The sequence below is a fragment of the Callithrix jacchus genome, chromosome 9 (assembly GCF_049354715.1).
Source record: "Callithrix jacchus isolate 240 chromosome 9, calJac240_pri, whole genome shotgun sequence".
Classification (NCBI taxonomy): Eukaryota; Metazoa; Chordata; class Mammalia; order Primates; family Cebidae; genus Callithrix; species Callithrix jacchus.
In genome coordinates, this window is record NC_133510.1 from 3,749,271 (window position 1) to 3,776,446 (window position 27,176).

The window sequence follows — 27,176 nt, forward strand, 5'->3', positions numbered from 1 at the left end:
TTCTACTTTTTATATTTTTTAGTTTCTACTTTTTCTTTTCTTTTTTTTTTTTTTCAGATGGAGTCTCACTCTGTCGCCCAGGCTAGAGCATGGTGGTGCGATCTCGGCTCACCACAACCTCCACCTCCCTGTTCCAGCAATTCTGCCTCAGCCACCTAAGAAGCTGGGATTACAGGTACATGCCACCACACCTGGCTAATTTTTTGTAGTTTTAGTAGAGAAGGAGTTTCACCGTTTTAGCCAGGATGGTCCCAATCTCCTGACCTCGTGAGCCGCCGACTTCGGCCTCCCAAAGTGCTGGGATTACAGGCATGAGCCATTGGGCCTGGCTGTTTATATTTTTAATAATTCTGCTGTGCATATTTGAAGTTAATACTATATTACAGAAAACATATAAATAGTAAAATGGTGCATTCACATTGTGGCAAATGGCAGAATCTCATTTTTCAAGGTTGAATAATATTCAACCTTAAATTCTCATTTTTTTAAGATTGAATCATATTCCATTTCTTCATCTGTCCCTCCGTCAAGGAACACTTGGGTACTTTTCATATTTTGGCTATCGTGAATAATGCTGTAATTAACACGGGAACACAAAGAAATAAAAGGACGGTATTCAAATCAGAAAGGATGACGCAAAATTATCTGTTTCCAGACAACATGATTCTACATGCAGAATACCCTAAAGACTCCACAAAAAACTGTTAAAACGGATACATTAATTTAGTAAAGTTACAGAATACAAAATCAACATACAAAAATCAATAGCATTTCTTTTAAGTGAAGATGAAGTTCAATCAGTAGCATTTCTATACACCAATGACAACATAGCTGAAAAAGAGATCGAGAAAACAATCTCATTTTTTAAAAATTCTTAGGAATAAACTTACCAGGGAAGTGAAAGACTTGTACACAATAAAATATAGATAAAAAAACTTAAAAAGAAACAAATAAATGGAAGATATTCTGTGTTCACAGATTAAAAGAATATGGTACAATGTCCATACTATCCAAAGCAATATACAGATTTAATGTAATCTCTATCAAATTTAAATAGCATTCTTCATAGAAAGACAAAAATAATTCTAAAATTTTACATAGAACGTAAAAAAAAAACTACAATAGGCAAAGCAATATTGAAAAAGAAAAAAATAAACTTAGAGGCATCAGACTTCTTAATTTAAAATTACACCACAATGCTATAGTAATCAAAACAGTATAGTACTGATATACTATACAGAAGCATAGAGCAATGGGAAAAATGGAGAGGCAAGAAATAGGTCTAAACACATGCAGTCAACTAATTTTCATCAAGGGCACCAAGAGAACACAATGGGAAAAAGACAGTCTCTCTTTGATAAATGGAAAACTCGATTTTTACATGCAAAAGAACTGGGCCCTTATCATATACCAGATATGAAAATCAACTTAAAATGGATAAAAGACCTAAATGTAAAATCCCAAACCATAAAACTCTTAGAAGAAAATATAGGAGGAGAAAATCTTTGACACGGGCCTTGGCAATGCTTTTTTGGGTATCAAACCAAAAACTAAAGCTACAAAAGCAAAAATAAATACATGGGATTATATCCAACCAAAAAGTTTAATCACAGCAAGAAAGCAGTCAACAAAATGAAAAGGCAGCCTATCAACTGGGAAAAATACTTTCAAATCATATATTTGATAAGGGGTTGATACCTAAAATTTGTAAAGAGCTCTGACAACTCAATCGCATAAAAATAAATAATTCAACTAAAAAGTAGGCAAAGGACTTGACACATATTTCTCCAAATAAGATAAAAAAGGCCAACAGGGGTGAGAATATAGAATAGGACGGTCATTATGGAAAACAGTGTGAAAATCCCTCAAAAATTAAAAATGGAACTACTATACAACCCAGCAATTCCACTGCTGGGTATACATCCAAAAGAATTAAAATCGGTATATCAAAGACATACCTGCACTCCCACAGTGACTGCAGCACTATTCATAATACCTAAGAATCAACCTGGAAGTCCATCATCTGATGAATGGATAAGGAGAACGTGGTATATTTACACAATGGTATACTATTCAGTTATAAAAAAGGAATGAAAGTCAGTCATTTGTGGCAAATGGATGAACTTGAAGGTTGTGATGTTAAGTGAAATAAACCAGGCAAAGAAAGACAAGTGCTATTTGATCTCATTTATACATGGAATCTAGGAAAGTTGGCCTCATAGAAGCAGATTTAAATGGTGGCTACCAGAGGGTAGAGGGAGCTGAAAAGTTAGTCAACGGATCCAAACTTACTGTTAGATAGGGAGAATAAATTCTAATGTTTTATTGCACAGTAGGGTGACTACAGCTACTAACTAAATGTATTGCAGGAAGTCCTTGCTAGGGCAGTCAGGCAAAAGAAATAAAAGGCATTCAAAGTGAAAAGAAAGAAGTCAAATTATCCTTGTTGGCAGATGACATGATTTTATATTTGGCAAAACCTAAAGACATATTGAAAGAGAAATCAAGAAAATAATCCCATTTACAGTAGCTACAAATAAAATACCTAAGGAATTAACCAAAGAAGTGAAAAATCTATACAATAAAACTGTAAAACACTGATGCAAGAAATTGAACAGCACATTAAAAAATAAAGATATTTCATGTTCCTAAGTTGGAAGAATCAATATTGTTAAAATGTCCATACTACCCAAAGCAATCAACAGATTTAGTACAATCCTTAATACAATCCTTATCAAAATACCAATAACATTCTTTGCAGATATAGGAAAAACTATCCTAAAATTTACATGGAATGACTATAGAACCAGAAAAGACCCAGAATACACAAAGCTATCCTAAGCAAAAAGAACAAAACCGGAGGAATCACATTACCTGACTTCAAATTATACTACAGAGATATAGCTACCAAAACAGCATGGTATTAGCATGAAAACAGACACACATACCAATGGAATAGAATAGAGAATCCAGAAGTAAATCCATACATCTACAGGGAACTCACTTTACACAAATATCCCAAAAACATACATTGGGGAAAGTACAGTCTCTTCAATAAACAGTGCTGAGAAAATTAGATACCCCTATGCAGAAGAATGAAACCAGACCCTGTCTCTCATCATATACAAAAATCAACTCAAAATAGATTAAAGACTTAAATCTAAGACCTCAAATTATAAAATTCCTAAAACGAAACTCTGGGGAAACTTTCAGGGACATTGGACTAGGCAAAGACTTCTTGAGTAATACCCCAGAAGCACAGGCAACCATGCAAAAAAAAAAAAAATGGACAAATGGGATCGCATCAAGTGAAAAAGCTTCTGCACAGCAAAAGAAAAAAATCTATAAAATGAAGAGACAGCCCACAGAGTGGGAGAAAAATATTTGCAAACTACCCATCTGACAAGGGGTTAGCAACCAGAATACATAAGGAGTTCAAACAACTCCACAGGGAAAAAAAATCTAATAATCCGATTAAAAAATGGGCAAAAGATCTAATAGACATTTCTTAAAAGACATACAAATGGCAAAGTATATGAAAAGGTACTCAACACATTGATCAGAGAAGGCAAATCTAATCCACAATGAGACATGATCTCACCCTGGTTAAAATGTCTTTTATCCAAAAGACAGGCAAGAACAAATGCTGGCAAAGAGGTGGAGAAAAGGGCGCCTCATATACTGTTGATGGTAACATAAATTAGTACAGTCGCTGTGGAGAACAGTTGGGAAGTTCCCCGAAAGACCGAAAACAGAGCTACCACATGATCCAGCAATCCCACTGCTAGGTAAATACCCAAAAGAAAGGAAATTACTATCTTGAATTGATATCTGCAATCCCATGTTTATTTCAGCATTATTCACAAGAGTCAAGATGTGGAAGCAACCCAAGTGTCCACCAACAGACAAATGGATAAAGAAAACGTGGTACATATACACAATGAAGTACTATTCAACCATTAAAAAAGAATGAGAGCCTGTCATTTGCAACAACATGAATGGAACGAGAGGATGTTGTGTTAAGTGAAATGAGCCAGGCACAGAAAGACAAACTTCACATGTTCTCATTCATTTGTAGTATTTACAAATCAAAACAATTGAACTCATGAAGATAGAGAGCAGAAAGATGGGAAGGGTAGTGGTGAGGGTCAGGGAAAGTGGGGATGGTTAATGGGTAAAAATATGCAGCTAAACAGAGTAAGAAGATGTAGTATCTGACAGCACAGATGCATGACTACAATCAATAATTTATTGTACACTTTAAAATAAGTAAAGGAGTATAATTGGATTGTTTCTAACAACAGAAAGAAAGGATAAATGCTTGAGGTGGTGGATACCCCATTTACCCTGATGGGAGCATTACACATTGTATGCCTGTATCCAAATATCTCATGTACCCCATAATACACCGCCTACTATGTACTCATAAAATTAAACTAAATAAAAACAAAAAATAAAAAGAATGAGGAAAAGGCCAATGAATTGTGTATTTCAAGATAGCTGGTAAAGAGGATTTTGAAGGTTTTACCACAAAGAAATGATAAAGGTTGGAGGTGACTGAGATTAAATATCCTGATTTAATCTCTGTACAATGTACACACATATTGAAACATCACACTGTCCCTCATAAAAATGTACAATCATTATGTGTCAATTATAAAGTTTTTAAAAATTAAAAATATTTAATTAGTGTATACCATTAAAAAATGGCCCACAGGTATATTATAAAGGGCTTAACCTCACTAACCATCAGCGAAATAAAAATTAAAGCCACTCACCTCACACCTGTTAGGAGGGCTATTATCAAAAAGACAAGTGATAACAAAGGTTAGTGAGGATGTCAAGAACAGGGAATCCTAGTGTGCTATTGGTAGGAACGTTAATGGCCATTATGAAAAACAGCGTGGAGATTCCTAAAGACATTAAAATAGAATCACCATATGACTCCGCAATCCCTCTTCTGGGTATATACCCAAAGGAGATGAAATCTCACCAATTTGTTTGACAAGTATCTTCATGGAATGCATAGAAAGAACACTGAACTGAAGACTTAAGTTTTCGTTTCTTCCACGTGTGATTTAATCCCTTTGATCTCAGTTTCCTCAGCTTAGAAATTTATTTTCTTAAATAACAAGAAGTTCGGAGGTATGGCAAATTTAGAGGTTAACTGATTCAAAGGCTAAGAGATGTCATCAGAGAGCATTCTCTCTGCTTTCTTGTCCAAAGCATCAATTTCTACCTAAGGGTGGTCACGAGACAAGAGTCATCAGCAACTTGGACCACATGTGTTCACCTGGCCCTTAAGTGTGAATGTGCACCCCTGTTTAAGGAGTAAACCAATCACAGCCAGTAGAGTAAATGTCACAGTAATGGACAGGCTGAGACGTAACTGCTGCACTTGAGAAATGCCTAGAAGGTATTTTTTAGAACACCCAGCTCTTACCCACAAAGACTCCAATGCAGTATGTCCGGGCTGGGGCTGCAACTTTATGTTTTCAAAGCTCTCCGGATGATCTGAGTGCAGCCATGAATCAAAAATACCACTTTAAAAGCTAGAGATGGGGTTGGATAGACGGCAGCCGGCGGGGCGCGGTGGCTCACGCCTGTAATCCCAGCACTTTGGGAGGCCCAGGCGGGTGGATCACGAGGTCAAGAGATCGAGACCATCCTGGTCAACATGGTGAAACCCCGTCTCTACTAAAAATACAAACAATTAGCTGGGCGCGGTGGCTCACGCCTGTAATCCCAGCACTTTCGGAGGCCCAGGCGGGTGGATCACGAGGTCAAGAGATCGAGACCATCCTGGTCAACATGGTGAAACCCCATCTCTACTAAAAATACGAAAAATTAGCTGGGCATGGTGGTGTGTGCCTGTAATCCCAGCTACTCAGGAGGCTGAGGCAGAAGAATTGCCTGAACCCAGGAGGCGGCGGTTGCGGTGAGCCGAGATGGTGCCATTGCACTCCAGCCTGGGTAACAAGAGCAAAACTCCGTCTCAAAAAAAAAAAAAAAAGGAAGGCAGCCAAGAAGTAGATGCTGTTGTAGGTGCAGCTGCATAGAGTTACCCCTCTAAACAGTCAAAGTGCACACCTGCACGTCAAATGTTCAGCAGCAAAGAAAGTTAACATTGTTTTTGCTACTTAACAAAGAGAGATCATCGAAAACAGAATAAATGGAATTGCTAATTGCTGAGGGGAGCACCAATAACAAAAGCTCCGTTTACTAACCCCAGAGATTCGTGCAGAAATTTCTGAGATAGGTTTCACACAGATGAGATCCAACCGGGATAAAGCAGGGCTGGACAACCCTGGCCGTAGCTCTTCTATGAAACAGGGCGTCTTATCCTGTTTAAAGGAGCATACAGCCCAAGGCTAAGGTTAAGGCTGTCATTCAGTAACTGAACACACAGGGAAGTCAGTATCAGGACCTAGGGAAGATGAGGTGATCTGAGGCAGAAGCTATTTCCATCAGGAAAGCAACCAATTCCAGAGAGTAGGCAGCTCACACCCTGTAAAAGACAGCCATTGTGGAAATGAAATTACCTAGAACTGGTAAAAGAAAAAAAAAACAGCAGTTGTGGACATCCAAGTCTAACTGGCTGTCATTATTCTACAGAAGTACAGAGAAGAAAAGTGACTCTTCCTGACGTAGCCCTGAGGGAGGGAGGTGAACTACATGAGACCTCTGGAGAGACAGTACTTTTCTCATTATGGTGCCTTTACTGGAATTTTTCTTGTCAAGGTGCAACACTCATGACCTGGCACACCAAATATTTGGGTTCTAGCCCAAAAGGATTAAAAGTACAGAACACTAGCAACTTGAAAAACACCCCATCAAACAAATATGTGGTAAATGAAGGATGTGGCGAAATGTGGAACAGACATCCCAACATGCGTCAAGAACAAGATATAAGAGAAGCAATGATGTAAACACTTTATCAAAATGGCATTAATGAGGTCACTAATGATGCCTGAATGTTGGCAATTCAAGAAGTCTAGGGCGTGTAAGCAGAATTACACAGAACACAATTCTGGCAAAGTCACAAATAGGAAGCACTTGTGTAAACACTGTGTGACAATGTCCCTTTGGGAAAGGCATGAATGGATTCCAAAAAGAAGGGTATTTGTCCCGTCTAGAGAAGCAGTTAGCTGATTTCTGAACACTCACTTCTGCAGGCACTCTTTTCTAGAGTTTCAGAGTCAAATCATCGGCAGATTCTCTCAGGCAGCCACTGACGAAACAACTGTTCAACAAACACAAATGAAAAGCAGAAAGCCCTTCTGTCTAAATTGAACTCTATCTTTTAAGAGGGTCCCATCTCCTGTCTTAGAATTGTATCCACTGCAAGTCTTCGAAGGAATACTTTTAAGTAACACTTGCCACCAATCTCATTAGGAGCTCAATTTTGTGTATTTTTCGTCTTTGCAAGGGGAGGGATGGAGGGAGTTTGGAATGAGAATGTGTGATTAACAAAAATGATGTGGCTGTAAAAACAAGACAATTGAAGATAAAAAATGAAACAATCATTAGACTTTATTCCACCAATGTCTATAAGAGCCTCTGATAAGGACTAAGATCATGAAGGTTTTCTGCTGAGAAGGGGCAACTTAGATGAATTTGTGAAACAAATCCTGGGCAGGTGATGACGGGAAGGGTTTTGAGTTGAAATGACAATTGATGGATATTTTCTCAGTGGTGTTTGGTGGACTGGAGAGATGAAGGAATGGGAACTGGAAGTAACTTACTTGCGCTGTAAATTTAAGTTAGTACATGTGGCATCTATTCCTTTCAAAATCTTAACCGATTTTCAAACTTGTAAATCTATGTACTTTAAGTTGTTAATATAACCTATAGCCTGGAGCCACAGCATTGTACGTCAAAATTAGGCTTTAAATGTGTCTTTCAAAAAGTTTTTTCTCCTCAAATCATTCTGCAGATGTCCCATTGGTACCAATTTACGCTGTATTTTGTATAGTGTGACTGTTGTATTGTGGAGGTTAAACCCTTAGACTCAGTCCAGATGTACCAACAGACTGGCTCTAGAATCTATAAGATGTGTGATCCTAGATTTTCTTAATGAATACTCCCTTAAAAGCCCTTATCCCAGTGTCTGGAATAGGAAAAGTGGACAGTAAATGTGATACACTATTATTTCTAGCTTCTTTATTGTTTTAAATTCTTTGTTTCATACTTATACATATATGCACATATATATGTTTAGCTCCAAGAAATGTCTATTGAATAAACTACTCATAAACTCTCCTCATAAACTCCAAGACAAGGACATATCATAATCAAACTTGAATATCTTCACTTACAGATGGTCACATGTCTGAAATTCGGATAATTTGTTTTATAGTGTTTTGGAAATCTGGAGCATTTTTAAATATCACGTAGGGTTATAGTAAGATCAGATTTGAGGGTTCCACTGACTATAGCAATGTGTGCCTAATTCCATGAACTTTAAGATCTGACATGCGGAGGTTCAAATCCAGTCCTTCATGTGCCTCTCTTGCCCTCAAACATCCAAATTTTCCCTCCAAATAAGATCTAAGAAATTGGGGAATCACTTCTGGATAAAGATTGTAAGACCAGAAGTCACAAGAAGAGAAGATGATGGAGCATAAACATGATGATAAATGTTCAGTAGTCTAGCCAGACTCCATGCCAGGCCATCTCTTCCCTAGAGGGACAGAAGAGGGGATCCAGCCACGTCTGTAGAGGTGTGTGAGAACCAAATGCAGGAAAACATCTCCCTCTCTGATGCTGAAGATTGGGGCCCTAGTTCATCTACGGTTCAGGATGGATCCTGGGATATTCAAAGACGTCAACATGAGATGCTCCTACAGTTGGAAGGCTGTATGGCTGACTTCCTGAGGGATATGGAGGCACTGTTTGCTGATTCTACAGCTGTGCAGCTGACAATCCTTGAAATGTGAACATCAGCAACTGCAGAGACAACAGAATCGAGAATCAACAATTCAGGGCTCCTTATCTTAAAGAAAGACTCCTATCATTTGTACTTTTTTTTTTTTTTTTTTAATAGTCCCGCTCTGTTGCCCAGGCTGGAGGGCAGTGGCATGATCTTGGCTCACTGCAACCTCCACCTCCTGGGTTCAAGCAATTCTTCTGCTCCAGCCTCAGGAGTAGCTGGGATTACAGGCATCTGCCATCATGCCTGATTTTTGTATTTTTGTAGAGATGGGATTTCACCATTTCAGTCAGGCTGGTCTCAAACTCCTGACCTCAAATGATCCGCCCGCCTCATCCTCCCAAAGTGCTGGGATTACAGTCATGAGCCACCACACCTGGCCTTTGTTTTTTTGTTTTGCTTTTCAAATGAATATTTGATACCTAAGCTTCCTGGAGGCTTATTTATTGTTTCACTTAATCCAGTTGCTCCCCTGAGGATTACCAGAACACTCCTTTAAATCCGCGGTAATTGTCAAAGTGATTTAGGTTGCACAGGAGTTATCTCTGGCAAAGCTGGGGTGGGGAGGTGGGGAAAGCAATGAGCATCAAGGTACAAATAACTTCCTAAAAATAACACCTGCAGTAGCATTCCTTATTCTCTCTCTACCTACTTCTTAAAACATTAACTCAAAAGACTTTGTGCTCATTTTCTTCTACTTTTCTTTTAAGGGAGCAAAGTTGCGGCATGCTCTAAAGATACGTTATCACTGGCACCCAGGCAATTAATTTTTGTTAAACAAAGTGGTGCTGGAATGTTAAAACTATAGTTAATATATACTGAAATGGGGAATGAACAGCCTTCCCGTTATCAATCACCTGAACTCTCTCTCTAGGTATTCCTTTCACATAAAGTTGAAACCAACAGCCTTTAGGTCCTTACATTGTTGTTGTTTTAATAAATTATTCAAAAAGCTGGTTCAAATGTGATTTTTCAGTGGTAATGTCCTGGTTTATCAACCAGCTATTATTTTTAGTCTTTGCCCCTCTTTGTAAATAATTCCACCATGCAGATCTCAAACTATACCATGATGGCCCTGACATGCTGCTGGGGAGAGATGCACCCAGTCGTTTCCCACAAGCAGGTAGGAACCCGTCTGGCGGAGCTAGAAGAGGAAGCACAGCTCCAACTTCCAGCTGTGGTACCACCACGTGGAGAAATCGGCGGGCATATCAGAAATAACATTTTTCTTCTGCCTTACAGATCTGACGAGCTTTGCTCACTGGGGTATTCTGTAGGCATTTACATTTATCTCAGGTCCTAGTCTAGGAGATACATCAAAAACTAAAAAAAAAAAATGGTGGGGAGGCACTTACTCACTTATCTAGATGATGCCTTCGTGCCCTAATTAGTATTATTATTGACTACAACAAGGCACCAGCATAAATTAACCCAGCCAGTTTTCAAGGTCCCTAAGGAGGGAGTAGGATTCTATTTTGTAGGAAGCTAAAGGTTTCTGAGAAGATACGAAATCTAGTTTGGCAATAGAACATTAAGCAGCAATAAACATTCCTGGCTGCAAAGAAGGGGCCTGTCCTCTGGGAGAACAACACTGCTCCTCGCCCTCCGCACGAACTCTACTCTGCCTACTTCTAACAGTTGTTCCACTTCAACCACTTTTTACCAAGCGGGAGCTCAGGGACCCGGTTACTGTCAACACTCAGAAGCAGCAGCTTCTGTGAATTTGGATCTTCCTTTCAGCTCCTCCTGTATTGTCACTCGGCATAAAAATGTATGGGTAGAACAAAGTGCAGCCTTATGAAATAGGCCACATTATTGAGAAATTAAAAACTGTCCTATCCTTCTTGCTGAAAACACACCGTCCAAAAACAAAAAGAGATGATTTTTTTTCTTTTCTTCTCTCAGACACCCTTTTGTGTTCTGAACCCCGAGGAGACAAGGAACCCTTTTTGGTTTCAGACCCACTCGAGCAAATTAAGCAATACAGTCCCAAAGGGCCTGGAGGATTCCGCCCCACGAGACCCGAAGTGAGCTGGGTGTCCAGAGACTGGAAGCTGGGGGTGCTGGACACGAGCAGTGGCCGTAGGCTGGGAGAAGACACGCTGACCCTTCACAGCACCTAAGAAGTAGCAGAGCTTCTGTGTGAATGTCTAGAACTCTGCACAGCTGGAAGGTTCTGGGTCAGTGCCCAGTGGAGCACTGAATGGTAAAGGGGAAACGCCTCCAAAAGGGACACACACACTGAAACAACAAACGTCTCAGCAACTATCAACAAACACAGAGAACAGAGACCATTTTTCTGGTTCACTAAATCCCCTGGGTGCTTTCCCATTCTGACTAAGGTAGGGAAGTGATCCTCAAAAAAAAAAAAAAAAAAAAAAAAAATTGCTATCCAGGCAAATGGAATAATCCATATTTAATTTGATTCATAACAATAAAGAACTGACTTTGTTTGTTTTTTTTTGAGATGGAGTCGGGCTCTGTCACCAGGCTGGAGTGCAATGGCGTGATCTCGGCTCACCGCAACCTCCACCGCTCAGCTTCAAGCGATTCTCCTGCCTCAGCCTCCCAAGTAGCTGGAATTACAGGCATGCACCACCACACCTGGCTAATTTTGCACTTTTAGTAGAGACAGGTTTTCTCCATGTTGGTCAGGCTGGTCTCAAACTCCTGACCCCAAGTGATCCACCTGCCTTGGCTTCCTAAAGTGCTGGGATTACAGGCGTGAGCCACCATGCTGGGACGAGATTTTTTTTTTGTATACTAATATTCTTGAAGACCAACTGGATACCCTACTCCACTAATCTCTGGTTCCACAAATACAACCCTGGTTCCACAAATATCTCCACTGCAAATGAACTACCCAGTTAACTAGTTCAGGGTTTGGAAATTTTATGCCTGCAACATGTAGACTACCCTAGTCTTGGTGTGCCCCCTTTTTATTAAATTAAATTTGATTAAAGACGTATGCATCCCTCTTTAAATTTGTACTTACCACAGAAAAAGTTTCCTACCACATGTTTTTTGCCTGATTTGACTTGTTAGATATATCTGACAGGCATTTCTGAATTCTTAGCTGCTTTGTGAAGTTTTATTTAGAAAAAAAGCAAAAGCAGAAAAAGCATGAAAATGTATCGATTTCCACCAATATGTCAAGTGGCCAAAGCTTCCTTGCCTTCTATGCCGTCAGACAACAACACGGCAAAATACGATTATAAAGCATAAGGTTACTGTGCAGCTTTGCTCTGAAGACAGTGAGTCCCATTTTCTGCTTTCAATTAAAACCAAGTATTTCTACCTTTAAATTGGACAAGTCATTTCACTTCTCTGGGCCTTGGTTTCCTCACCTAAAAGTTTGCATGTTCAACTCCTTATCGCACAAAAGGCTCCTTATCGCACAAAAATCCTATGATTTCAAGATATTATGAAATTCCAGAAACAAAGGACAAGAGGAGCATTGTTCTCATTCTATTGTTCTTCCAGCTGGATTTATCAGATTAAGATTCTGCGTTCATAAATAAGGAAGAAAACACACTGCTACACTACAGAACGCGTTTGCAGAGCATTTTTCATCCATGTGGATCTTAACTTTCACGTGCTAACAAATAATTGAACAGATTATCTATAGAAATGGTTTTGTCCATTCATCCACTTTTCTCTATAAAAGTAAAAATAGCTGTATTGCTTTGTTATAAAACTGCGTTTGAATAAAAATAGGAAAATACAATTCTCAACAGTTTCTGAGATCTAGTTATGAGAGAAGTTGCCACAAGCCCAAACATCTCTTTAAATGAGGACAAAGGTAAGAGTGCCATCTGCTGGCCTAAGTTGTCTAATTGCGTCTTTACAACTTGATACAATAAAATACTTCTAAAACTTATCTACACTCTGCTTTGATGAAAACTCTGAGCTTTTCAGTAACTTGATGTGTGGAGCTTAAATACGATAATCATTTTTCCAAGTGTCCAAAATACACAATGCGTATGAGTATACCAAAATATTATTCTACAAACTAAATAAGTACTTATTTTAATTATATCCTACAATATTTACCATATCGAAAAGTTACAAACCTACCGGGTCCAAAGGGAAGCAGATAGTGTCTTTCTTTAAAAGTTTCTGAGAGGAGAGAACAAGATGGCCAAATAGACACAACTCCAGTGAACAACACCCAGCGAGAGAGAAGCAGAAATCGAGAGCTAGGAGATCTCTCGATTTCTGCTTCTTTCTCTCTCTCTCACTCAAGTACGAGGTGCATTTCAATGGATCCGGTTGGATGGTGAGCAATGCCCAGGCAGAGCAGAGCAAGGTGGGGAGGGGTGCTGCTTCACCCCAGAAAGTACATCTGACCAGTGAGTTGGAGGCTCCTCCTCTGGCACCCCAGTCCAGACACAGCACTTCCCCAAAGCCTCAGCCATACACAGAACAGGGGATCTCTGCCAGTCAAGGACAGGAATTACAAGTGCAGAGTTGAGTAAGAATCCAGGACAGTGTCCCAGATTATCTCACAGATCTAAAAGGACGCATAAGCCCATAAGCTGGCCAGGAGACCTGAAGATGGAGCTATCGCCCCTTCCACCTGCCCAGAGAGAGAAGGAGCTGAAAGTGGGGAGACAGACATGCAGCCGGGTGGGTCCCTACTGTCCCACACAAACCCCAGAGGGCTGAAGCACTAACTCTAGCAGGTTACACAGCCAGTGTCTCAGTGCTTAAGTCTGAGCTGAACCCTGACTGATCCAGCTCCGTGGAGGAAAGGCGTAACCCACCATTAAAGAGGTGGGACTAGGCTTCGTGTTTTAACAAAACACACAGGAAGCCTACTTATCAACAGGACAGTGTTCTTGACCACCCAGCAGTGCCTCCAGGTCAGTGGAAGAGGCGGGCCTAACCACCCAGTGTCAACAAAAAAGACACAGGAAGCCTACCTAGCAACCTGAAGGAGACCCTGGAAACTCAGTAGCACCTCCATAGGCAGACTCATCAGGCAGGTCCCCGAAATCCATGAAGATGGAAAAAAAAAACAGCACAAAAGAAGATGAAACCATCAAAGACCAAAACGCCTCTTCTCCTTCAAGGGATTACAACTCCTCAACAACACAGGAACACAACATGACCAAGAAAGAGTGCGAAGAATCGACAGAAACAGGCTTCAGAAGGTGGGTAATAACAAATTTTTCTGAGCTAAAGGAACACGTTCTAACCCAATGCAAGGAAACTAAAACCTTGAAAAAAAGTTAGATGAAATGCTAACTAGAAAAACCAGCTTAGAGAAGGACATAAACGACTTGATGGGGTTGAAAAACAGCACAAGAACTACGGGAAGGAAACACAAGTTTTAATAGTTGAATCAATGAAGCAGAAGAAAAGATATCAGAAGTTGAAGATCAACTCAATGAAATAAAAACAGAAGGCAAGACAAGAGAAAAAAGAATGAAAAGAAATGAACAAAACGACCAAGAAATATGGGATTATGTGCAAAGTCCTAATCTACATTTGATCAGTGTACTGAATGTGATGGGGAGAATGAATCTAAGCTGGAAAACATGCTCCAGAATATTAGCCAGGAGAACTTCCCCAGCCTAGCAAGGCAGGCCAACATTCAAACCCAAGAAATATAGAGAACTCAACAAAAATATTCCTCAAGAAGAGCAACCCCAAGGCACATAATCATCAGATTCACCAGGGTTTCAATTAAGGAAAAAATGCTAAGGGCAGCCAGAGAGAAAGGTCGGGTCACCCACAGAGGGAAGCCAATCAGACTCAGAGCAGATCTCTCAGCAGAAACCCTACAAGCCAGAAGAGAGTGGGGACCAATATTGAACATCCTTAAACTTTCAAACCCATCCAAAAGCGGACAAAGGATATGAATAGACACTTTTCAAAAGAAGACATATGAGGCCAACAAACATATGAAAAAATGCTCATTATCACTGATTATTAGAGAAATGCAAATCAAAATCACATTGAGATACCACACACCAGTTAGAATGGCGATCATTAAAAAACCTGGAGAAAATAGATGCTGGAGAAGATGTGAAGAAATAGGAACACTTTTACACTGTTGGTGGGAGTGTAAACTAGTTGAACCATTGTGGCAGACAGTGTGGCACTTACTCAAGGACCTAGAAATAGAAATTCCATTTGACCCAGTAACCCCATTACTGAGTATATACCCAAAGGATTATAAATCATTCTATTATAAAGACACACACACACACACACACACACACACACGTACATTCATAGCGGCACTGTTTACGATAGCAAAGACCTGGAACCAACCCAAATGCCCATCGATGACAGACTGGACAGGGAAAACGTGGCACATATACACCATGGAATACTATGCAGCCATTAAAAATGATGAGTTCGTGTCCTTTGTAGGGACATGGATGAATCTGGAAACCATAATTCTCAGCAAACTGACACAAGAACAGAAAATCAGCCACCACATGTTCTCATTCATAGGAGGGTGTCGAACAATGAGAACACGTGGACACAAGGAGGGGAGCATCACACACTGGGGGGGCCAAGGGAGGGGCAGCAGTAGGGTGGGGAGGTAAGGGAGGGATAACTTACAGAGAAATGCCAGATGCAGGTGACGGGGGATGGAGGCAGCAAACCCATTGCCATGTGTGTACCTATGCAACAATCCTGCATGATCTGCACATGTACCCCAAAACCTAAAGTACAATAAAAAAAAGAAAGAAAAGAACTTTCAACCCAGAATCTCATATCCAGCTGAACTAAGCTTCATTAAGTAAAGGAGAAATAAAATCCTTTAAGGACAAGCAATTACTGAGAGATTTCATCACCGCCAGACCTGCCTTACAAGAGCTCCTGAAAGAAACACTAAAAATGGAAAGGAACAAGTACTAGTCACTGCAAAAGCAAACCAGTTGGCAAAGACCACAGATGCAATGAAGAAAATGAGTCAACTAATGGGCAAGAAAACCAGCCAGTAACTGGCAGGATCAAATTCATACACAACAATATTAACATTGAATGTAAACAGTCTAAACACCCCAATCAAAAGACACAGACTGGCAAACTGGATAAAAAGTCAGAACCCATCACTGTGCTGTATTCAGGAAACCCATCTCATGTACAAAGACACACATAGACTCAAAATAAAGGGATGGAAGAAGATGTACCAAGCAAATGGAGAACAAAAAAAGCAGGGGTTGCAATTCTAATCTCTGATAAAATGGACTTCAAACCAACAAAGATCAAAAGAGACAAAGAAGGACATTACATAATGGTAAAGGATCAATCCAACAAGAAGAGCTAACGATCCTAAATATATATGCACCCAACACAGGAGCACCCAGATACATAAAGCAAGTTCTTAATGACCTAAAAGGAGATTTAGACTCCAAGACAATAATAATGGGAGGCTTCAACACTCCACTGTCAGTATCAGACAGATCAGTGAGATAAAATTAACAAGGACATCCAGGACTTGAATTCAGAGCTGGACCAAGCAGACCTAATAGACATATACAGAACTCTCCACCCCAAATCCACAGAATATACATTCTTCTCGGCACCACATTATACTTACTCTAAAATTGACCACATAATTGGAAGCAAATCAGTCCTCAGCAAATGCAAAGGAATGGAAATCATAAAAAACAGTCTATCACGCCACTGCACAATCAGATAAGAACTCATGATTAAGAAACTCACTCAAATCCACACAACTACTTTGAAACTGAACAACTTGCTTCTGAGTCTCAACTGGATAAACAATGAAATGAAGGCAGAAATAAAGACGTTCTTTGAAACCAATCAGAACGAAGACACAGCTTACTAGAATCTCTGGGACACCTTTAAAGCAGTGCCAAGAGGGAAATTTATAGCAATGAATGCCCATATGAGAAACAAGGAAAGATCTAAAATTGACACACTATCATCAAAATTGAAAGAGCTAGAGGAGCAAGATCAAAAAATCTCAAAAGCTATCAGAGGACAAGAAATAACTAAGATCAGAGCCAAACTAAAGGAGACAGAGACACAAAAAACCCTTCAAAAAAATCAGTAAATCCAGGAGCTGGTTTTCTGAAAAGATCAACAAAATAGACTGCTAGCCAGACTAATAAAAAATCCAAGAGAGAAGAATCAAATAGACGCAATTAAAAAAATGATAAAGGGGATATCACCACTGATTCCACAGAAATACAAACTACCATCAGAGATTACTACAAACAGCTCTATGCATATAAACCAGTAAACCTGGAAGAAATGGATAAATTCCTGGACACTTGCACTCTACCAAGACTAAATCAGGAAGGAGCTGAAACCCTAAATAGACCAATAACAAGGACTGAAGTCGAAACCCTAAATAGACCAATAACAAGGCAGCAATCAATAGCCTACCAAGCAAAAAAAGTCCAGATCCAGATGGGTTCACAGCTAAATTCTACCAGATGTACAAAGAGGAGATGGTTCCCTTCCTTCTAAAACTATACCAAACAATACAAAAAGAGGGAATCATCCCTAACTCATTCTATTAGACCAACATCATCCTGATACCAAAACCAGGCAGAGACTCAACTGAAAAAGAAAACTTCAGGCCAATATCCACGACGAACATTGACAGAACAATATTCAATAAAATACTGGCAAACCGAACGCAACAGCACATCAAAAAGCTTATTCATCACAATCGAGTAGGCTTCATCCTGGGGATATAAGGCTGGTTCAATATAAGCAAGTCTATAAACATAATCCACCACATAAACAGAACCAAAGACAAAAACCACATGTAAGTTCAATGCAGCCCTGTGTACAACAGCAAAGACCTGGAACCAACCCAAATGCCCATAAATGATAGACTGGACAAAGAAATGTGGCACATATACACCATGGAATACTAAGCAGCCATAAAAAATGATAAGTTTGTGTCCTTTGTAGGGACTTGGATGAATGTGGAAACCATCATTCTCAGAAAACCCAACACTGCATGATCTCACTCATAGACGGGTGTTAGTAATGAGAACACGTGGACTCAGGAAGAGGAGCATATATGCTCCTCACTGGGGGCAGTGGTGGGGGCTAGGGGAGGGATGGCCGGTGGTGAGGAGGGCGGGGAGGGATAACATGGGGAGAAATGCCAGCACTTCCCCCAAAGCCTCAGCCATACACAGAACAGGCGATCTCTGCCAGTCAAGGACAGGAATTACAAGTGCAGAGTTGAGTAATAATCCAGGACAGTGTCCCAGATTATCTCACAGATCTAAAAGGACGCATAAGCCCACAAGCTGGCCAGGAGACCTGAATACGGAGCTATCGCCCAATGAGAACACATGGACACAGGGAGGCGAGCACTACACACTGGAGTATATTGGGGGGAATAGGGGAGGGACAGTGTGGGGTGGGGAGTTGGGGAGAGATAGCATGGGGAGAAATGCCAGATGTGGGTGAAAGGGAGGAAGGCAGCAAATCACACTGCCACATGTGTACCTATGCAACTATCTTGCATGTTCTGCACATTTACCCCAAAACCTTAAATGCAATAAAAAAGGGGAGGGGGGGAGCCTTGCCCTTTCTGAGTTGGGGCGGGAGCTCCCCAGGTACACTGCAGCCACCCAAGCTGTGGCTATGGAGCCTGTGCTCTCAGGTCCAGTAGCAGGCAGGAGGCTCACCCTTCTGGGCTCAGCTGCAGCCTCCCAAGTCATGGCTACAGATCCAGACCTCCCACTCCATGGAGCAGGCAGAGGCCCTGCCCTCCCTCATGGAGCTGCAGCAAACTCAGTCACCCTCCTACCACAAATTATGCAGTCAAGTTTCTCACATTTAGGAAAACTGCAGGGGTCAGCACACCCAGGGTGCAATAGGTAAGCCTCACCCGGGGAAATCCACCCTTGTGATCATAGTATCTCCCCTGCTAGGTAAATATGATAGTTTCCTTTGCTGTACAGAAGCTCTTAAGTTTGACTAGATCCCATTTTTCACTTTTTGCTTTTGTTACAAATGCTTTTGGCATTTTTGTTATGGAATCTTTGCCTGTTTCTGTGTCCAGTATGGTATTGCCTAGATGGCCTCCCAGTGTTTTTATAGTTTTAGGTTTTACATTTAAGTCTTTAATACATCCTGAGTTCATTTTGTATATGGTGTGAGGAAAGGGTCCAGCTTCCATCTTCTGCATATGGCTTGCCTGGGTTGTCTCCCAGGGTGTTTTTAGTTTTAGATTTTACATTTAAGTCTTTCATCCATCTTGAGTTGATTTTGTATATGGTATAAGGAAGGGGTCAAGCTTCCATCTTCTGCATATGGCTAGCCAGTTATCCCAGCACCATTTACAGACTAGGGAGTCTTTTCCCCATTGCTTGTTTTTGTCAGCTTTGTTGAAGATCAGATGGTCATAGGTGTATGGCCTTATTTCTGTGCTCTCTATTCTGTTCCACTGGTCTATGTGCCTCTTTTTGTACTGCTAGCATGCTATTATGGTTGCTGCATAGCTGAGCTAAGGTGGATTTATGGTCAGGAGCACTGACACACTTCCAATGGCTACAGACTATGGAACGTGACTTCCCCTCAGGGTTGTCTGACTCCAAACCCTCCTAATGATCACAGAGCAATACCCTTGGAGTGTCCACTTTCTACCCTGCAGGAATTCAGACAATGCATGAGTAGTTCCTAGTTCTCTTATCAGCTTGCCCTCCTACTTTTCCAACTGTGAAACACTTAGCTCATAAGCACTGAGTCAGCTTTGGAAAGAGAGACTACCTTTCTTTGCTTCTGGATATGTACACACTTTCATTTCCCTCCCTTTATAGCTAAGCATACCACACTATTAATTATCTAAAGTATCTGTTTCTCCCTACTATTTTCCCTCTACCTCTAAGCCAGTCTCTGTGTTGATAGTTATGGTCTAAAATATTCTCAGACTTTTAAAAGTCTTAGATATTTAAACTTTCCCTATTTCTTAATAGACCTGATGATTTCATCCAGAGAAAAGTTCCCATAGGGAAATTTTATGACATTTCCCCTAATAGACTTAACCTGTTAAAGTGTTTGTTCAGGGGGTATACCCAGTATTATACATTCTACAAGTCTATCTGATATCCATTTAGTTTTCTATGGAATATTAGCTTTAGTAGTTTACTTTTTGCAAGGTATGTAAAATTTTTTTTAACACTTTAACATCTTCAGTTATAAACAGAAGTCTCCACAGGTTGTCACTTTTTTTTTTTTTTAGATGGATTCTCTCTCTGTTGGCCACGCTGGAGTGCAGTGGCAAAATCTGGGCTCACTGCAACTTGAGTTCCCCAGGTTCAAACAGTTCTCATGTCTTGGTGTCCTGAGTAGCTGGGACTACAGGCATGTGCCACCACACCTGGCTAATTTTTGTGTTTTTAATAGAGATGGGGTTTCACCATGTTGGCCATGCTGGTTTCGAACTCCTGACCTCAAGTGATCTGCCCACCTCGGCCACCCAAAGTGCTATGATTACAGGTGTGAGCAACACAACTAGCCAGTTGTCACTTTTTATAAGCATAGGTATGCATGTGCAGAGGCATACATATGTACTCATTTGTGCTCTGAATCCTGGAATTAATAATTCATCAAGACAAGACTGAAATTTGCCTTTTCACACAACATGAAAGGAGGCACCAGTGAGCAAAGCGTAGTATAAAGAAAATGGAAGCAGGGGTTACACTAATTAAGAAAAATTATTCTCAAGTCCCTGAATACCTTCATTCATATAAAAAGTAATGCATTAGCTCAGGCCAGTGGCATCTCATACCACATCGAGAGTATGCGTGAGTCCGTAAGAGCTCATTCTGATACTCTGTATTAGGTATTATAATCTACCTACCACTTCATGGATACTGGGTCCAAAAATTCTTGGGGACTGACAAGCCTAATTACTTCTGCTTTTTTGTTTGATGTTGCTATACATTCAAATTGATAGCGTACAATCTACAGAAAAAACATCAACCGACACAGAAACTAAGCAGAATAGTAATGAAAGGATACACTCCTTCATTGGCTGTAGATGCTCCCTTTTTTAAATGAAAGGTACAAGTTGGATTTTAGAATAGAAGTAGAGATGACAAATATTAAGAAGCATTCAAGGGCACAGAAGGATCTTGGCACTAACTCTATGTTTCTGGTGTGAATTTCAGGACAGTGTGATTTTCACTGGACAAGGTAGCTGGGAATGAATATTTTTCATCACTACAAAAGAAGTCAAAACTGGTATTTGACCTCTGAACTATAAATGAATAATAGAATTATGACATACCAAAGCTTTTTCTAAGAAATTCACAAGTATGTCATTTAATTCTACAACAATACTGAAATATGTCTCTGTAAACCCATTTTATTTTATTTTATTTTATTTTATTTTATTTTATTTTTTGAGATGGAGTTTAGCTCTTGTTACCCAGGCTGGAGTGCAATGGCGCGATCTCGGCTCACTGCAATCTCCGCCTCCTGGGTTCAGGCAATTCTCCTGCCTCAGCCTCCTGAGTAGCTGGGATTACAGGCACGCACCACCGTGCCCAGCTAGTTTTTTGTATTTTTAGTAGAGACGGGGTTTCACCATGGTGACCAGGATGATCTCGATCTCCTGACCTCGTGATCCACCCGCGTCGGCCTCCCAAAGTGCTGGGATTACAGGCTTGAGCCACCACGCCCGGCCTGTAAGCCCATTTTAAAGCAAGGTACACAGAGGGTAAGTAACTTCTCCAAGGTCACAGGGTAACACTGCATTTGGGACTCAGACATAGACAACATAGGCCCAGAGGCCGCTGGCTCTGATTTACTGTGTTATCTCCTGTTTTCCCTCCTAGGTCCTTAAGGTTATTTGACATCATGTATCATAGACTCCTAAGTGCATGATTGAGGGCGAGGGAAAGAAGAGGGAAGAAGGGGGCTGCTTGGAAAAATATCTACATCAGGAAAGTTTGCTCCTCTGGGACTTGAGTGATGCTACTACACCAAGTACAAAGTTGTGAACCAACTGTACTCAAACATCGGTAAACACACATGCTGGCAAAATCTGCTTCCAGCTGTTCAAGCTAATTGCTTTTTATTTTTTGGGCTGGCTTTTTCAGACATGAGTGATATTTTTAGCTGTGTTTTCCATTTGCATCATCAACACAGATTGAACAAGAGGCTATTGCTTTAATAGTCAGCCAATCCTCAATAATTAACCATGTGCGTCAACATAAAATGTACTTCACCTGCAGTGTATACAATTGAGAATTTCTACATTGTGCTCACAAGGCTCATACAATTCCCTGTGCCCGAATCAGTAACATGCACCTGACCCTTGGTAACCTCACGTTCTGCGCAGTTAATTTCCTGACAATGAGAGTCCATGAAGCGCAACTATGAAGATAGCACCTTAGAACTAAAGTGATGAAAACAGATCACTTCTAGGAGTGGAGTCCCATAGCATCAATTCCACAAGCAGGTATCAAGTGCCTACTTTGTAATACAGGTCCATGGAAATACTGTATGAATAAATCCTGAGCCTGTCATCCAGGGGTTCAGTCTACTTTATAAACTAAACAAGAGAATCAAATGTCCTGATATGGTCATAAATGTTATAATCAAGAAAGCAAAAGACATTATGAATCCAAAGGAGGTATTCAGATGAGTGACAGAGAGTATATGAATCGTAACTTGGAGTTAGGTTTCAAAATAAAGGGCACCTAAACCAGATTTCAAAGAGTAAGAAGAATATAGCTGGAGTGAAGGGAATTTGAAGCTCGGAGAACATAATCAACAACAAACAGCCCTTAGAAAATATGTCAAGACAGTGAACTAAAGGTATATTGGTGTATGAAATGATAATGTGCTTATGGAGGTGTGGGGAGTGATGGAACTGGAAAGACACACCAAAGCCCAAAATATTTTAATCATACCTGTATTAGTCCCTTCTCACACTGCTGATAAAGACATACCCAGGACTGGGTAAGTTATAAAGAAAAGGAGGTTGAATGGACTCAGTTTCACATGGCTGAGGAGTCCTCACAATCACGCAGGAAGGTAAAAGGCATGTCTTACATGGCAGCAGAAAAGAAGAGAAGACGAGAACAAAGTGAAGGGGTTTCCCTGATAAAACCATCAGATCTCATTGGACTTACTCACTACCATGAAAACAGTATGAGGAAAACCATCCCCATGATTGTGGAATCTCGGCTTCCATAATTCTCATGTGTTGTGAGAGGGAGTCGGTGGGAAATAACTGAATCATGGCAGTGGTTTTCAGGATGAGATTTGGATGGGGACACAGCCAAAACATGTCAAGACCCAGTCATTTGCCCTAACAGAGATTGTGAATTGTTCACCGATATTCTCTGATGGCTGCACATTTCTTCAGTTAAATAAGTATATACCAAAGAGCATAGGTGGAAAACCGTGGCACAAGTTTTGATTAAACATGGGAGACTGAACGAACAGAAAATTGAATAAATGAAACCCTGAAGATATAAATGGACCAAAAGAGATTACTAAAAACATAGTGATCCACAGGACAATAAGAATACAATGGATATATCAGAAAATGAGAGACGTTTACAAAGTTTTAGAAGATAGAAAGCAAGTGGAGAGATGGTAGTTAAGGGTCTAAGAGAGTTGAGCGCATTCAGAGGAAGAACGAATCTGACCCAAGACGGTGCACTTCAAAATCCCAGAAAGCATAGGGAGAAGAGGCAGAGTGTCTAGGAAAACAGTTGTGAGAGCTGGGACAAGTACTACTCCTATACGCTGCAGAAAAATGGTGAGTCTGCCATGGGGAATGTGAGCCGTAAAGGCTCTGAAAAGGCATGCATGCCACCACTCCCAACTCTGTGCTCACGGAAGGAGCTATTAAAGCGCTCTCTATTGCTAAGCCGTTATGTGACTGCAGAAGCTTCTCAGTATTGCTCTCCCAGGACCTTCTACCAGTCAACCAGAGTAGGCACTTGAGATAAAAATGCATTTGGCTTCCCTGATGTAAGCAGGAAAAGACAATCAAGGACTGGATCCTGAGAAACGGGTTCTCAAACATCTCACAAACCATCAGCTCATGTGTACGTGTGAGTGAACATAGATGCGAACCTGGGATGAAACTACTGTAAATTGATTTTAAACCAACCATAAAGCATGTCCACATCCATAGTCTTTGCTAACATTCCTTCTCATCTGCACATCTTTAGGAGCCTCACAACTGCTCTGCCATTCACACTTGGGACCCTCTAACATCCATCCTCCACGGTTCGTCCAGAGTAATATTTCCAAAGCAGAGACATGGTTGCATCACCCCTCATCCACCCTCACCCCCGCTACTAAAATTATTTCATTATTATCTTAAAATAGACAACAAGATTTTTCACCTGGTCTACAAGGCTCAGGGTTTAGCCCTTGATTCACCAGCCTGTTTTTGTACCATGCACCCCACTGTGTACTGCTACCCTCCACCATGAAATTTTCAAGACGATACATGCCATCCTCAAGGACTCTTGTTCTTACTCGTTACCTATGTGATTTCTATTCATCCTTTAGGTCTCAGCTTTGACACCACATACACGAGAGGCTCTCCATGAATGCCAGATGCTGCTGTAGCACCATGAGCCTTCCCTACATAGCACTTCCCAGTGTTGTCATTTTACAGGTGTCTGAATGCCCCATTGCTTCAATGCCTGTCCCTACCACCAGTCATTAAGCTCTATGAGTTCAGGAAAAAAAAAAAATGTGAAGTGACTTTTTGCTTTCCCAATACCTAGCATCATGCATGGCACGGCAGGAGGCACTCGCTGTTTGTTTATTTAATTCAGTCGGCTTTGGTGATCTGGATTTCAATAATGTATTTTCAGTCCTAGAAAATGTCTATGGAAAGTCTTTGCTAAGAGTTTACTTTCATTATAAAATGAATTCATATGATTAAATGGACAAGAAATAACACTTGGCAAATAGTATGACATCTCATATTTCAATAACCACTTTAACTTCATCAGAATTATTCCATCATTTCCCAGGAAATTTGCAAGGCATTATTGAATAAATAGCCACATCACTTCCTGAAATTACATGCAGCTGGAAATCCTGCTGACTCCAAAAATAAGAAAACGAGAAATCTTTTCTCCCCTTGAATTTGATTTGCAGGCTGCTTTTCAAAAACACTACGATCCTCATTGCCCTCAGTATTGTTCCAACAGCCATTGACAATCACTTTCGCATTTAGCCACGTGAAACCCTCTTACTTTCCACCTCTAGGTAGCTCTTCTCTAGACTATAATAGGTTTTAAATTAGGACCACAAAACTACTCTGGCAGCTTAAATGAAGCAAAAACATCCATAAAAACACTATTTGCTTCATTTCTTCCCTTAATTCCTCTTTAGATGAAAGATGGGCACAAGGGGGAGGTAGCTACTTTTATGAAAATGCATGACTGCATTTAGGTGAGGAGTGATATACAGTACTGCTCTGACACATTGCTGACCCAGCCTAACACAATAAGCATAATCGTATCCCATGAAACGAAAGCACCACATAAACTGTGCAGGCTTTTTACAGCCAAATCCGAAGAGAAACGAAGCTTAAAGGAGGTGTGTTCTTAGTAGTTACAAATGGCAACACTCAGATATGAGTCCTGCTTCAGGCAAAACTGTGACACACACACACACACACACACGCGCACACGCAGACACACTTCCTTCCCTATGTCACCAAAAGCTCCTTAGCATTGGTCTTTGCCTTCACATGTATCTGCTCTAGGCCTGGTGATTTGCCCTCATTACTTAGCCCATACTCGGTTGCCTGGTAGAAAAAAGAAAGCCTCAGCCAGAACAAAGGATCTGAACTTTTGCTTTCTTCGAGTGTACTTCAACTTGTGCTTCTCTAGTGAAAACAGCCACCGCTACTTACCGATGAATTCATTTGTGCTGAATTATCAAGGACAAGTTCCTAGACTATGGGTTTCTTATACCATGTTGTTTTTGACACTTACTAGGGGGAACCAGAAATTAGAGAACCTTCAGCTAAATAACCCTTGATGGGAATTTGGGGAGAAGAAAAGTCACTGGAGAAAATCAGCTCAGGAGGGGCTATCCATCTATTCTACCCATGCCTATGTATGCACCTTTTCAAACATCCAGTAAGGAGGAAACAGCAGGTGGCAGATAAGAATAAATCCTAATTGCCAGAATTTCATTCAATTCAGTAATTGAATTGATATAGTCTACGGATATCATCTCTACTTTCAAGGATTTTACAGTATGGGTCGTTCAATTACATGTCAGTATTAAAGTCAAAGGTTCTGTGATGTAGATTCCACTAGAATATAAGGTTCATGAAGGTAAGACCCTCTTTTTGGCAACCATACACTCAGTGTCTTAAACTGACCTCAATAAATCTTTGGTTAATGAATGAATGCTAATAATACGGTTTTCCAAACAAGATATTTCTTAGCTCATTTTCTCCTTTACAAAATGGAAATGGCAACACTTACATCTTAAGACTTTTGTGTAGATTAAATTAGATAATACAGGCAGAAGGTCTTAATAAGTCCTTTAGGAAATAGTTAAGTGCCCCCTTTTTTATTAGGTAGACTATACTAATTGTAATAATAGAAACAAAAGCTAGAACAAAGGGAGAACATAGTCAACTTTCAGGCATTTATAACAAAGATGGTTTCCTTCGGCACAGAGAGCTTGCAACATATAGAGAATTTAAATCCTATGTACAAGTGCATAGAACAGGAAAGGAAAACTAAGAGTGGAACAGCAGGCTTAGAACCATCTACTTCGAGAGAACTCGTAATCAACTATGCTGTCACTAAATAGCTGGGCAGAAAGGTGGTAAAAAGTCAAGAAGTTAGTCTGTAACTCTAGAAATCCCACAGTAATCTCAGCATGATTATTAGGCACATGAGTGTTTGAACACATGTGGTATTCAGTCCTTAAAATGGGCATGATAATGTGGCTGAGGATCCAGAACATTCTGTTTTGTCTCCAGCTCTCACAATGCTAACAAGTCATTAATCAGTTCTGTGTCCCGGTTATCTTTAAAAGGATTCTTACCAATTAAAGTCGTATTTAATACCAGTAAATACGGAACACAGAAAATACAAATTAAAAGAAAAATGTTTTCCAGGGCTTTGTCTAACTTTGCAATATGTCTTCATTTCTACTCATAGCATAAGTATCCCTCCCCAGTAAAAATCTAAATAGGTAAGAATTCCTTTTTAATAGTGACTTATTGAATATCTTATTGTATTCAGTACTGTGTCAGTTTAGACTATGC

General features: G+C 40.3%; 1 protein-coding gene and 1 non-coding gene across 26 annotated transcripts in view; both read right to left on the reverse strand.

Annotated features, from left to right (window-relative positions):
- LOC103795080 (uncharacterized) overlaps positions 1 to 27,176 on the reverse strand; it is a 597,037-nt gene that overhangs the window by 431,349 nt on the left and 138,512 nt on the right. The window contains exon 4 of one of the 25 annotated variants that reach the window (XM_078338246.1): positions 5,072 to 8,949. The exons of the other annotated variants lie outside the window; for them this stretch is intronic. The gene's annotated coding sequence lies outside the window, so the exon portion shown is untranslated. Of the gene's footprint in view, positions 1 to 5,071; positions 8,950 to 27,176 lie in introns of those variants that run through there. 25 annotated transcript variants of the gene reach the window in all.
- LOC118144743 (U1 spliceosomal RNA) lies at positions 18,668 to 18,833 on the reverse strand. The gene has a single exon (XR_004729481.1). It is a non-coding gene; the product is annotated as a U1 spliceosomal RNA (small nuclear RNA).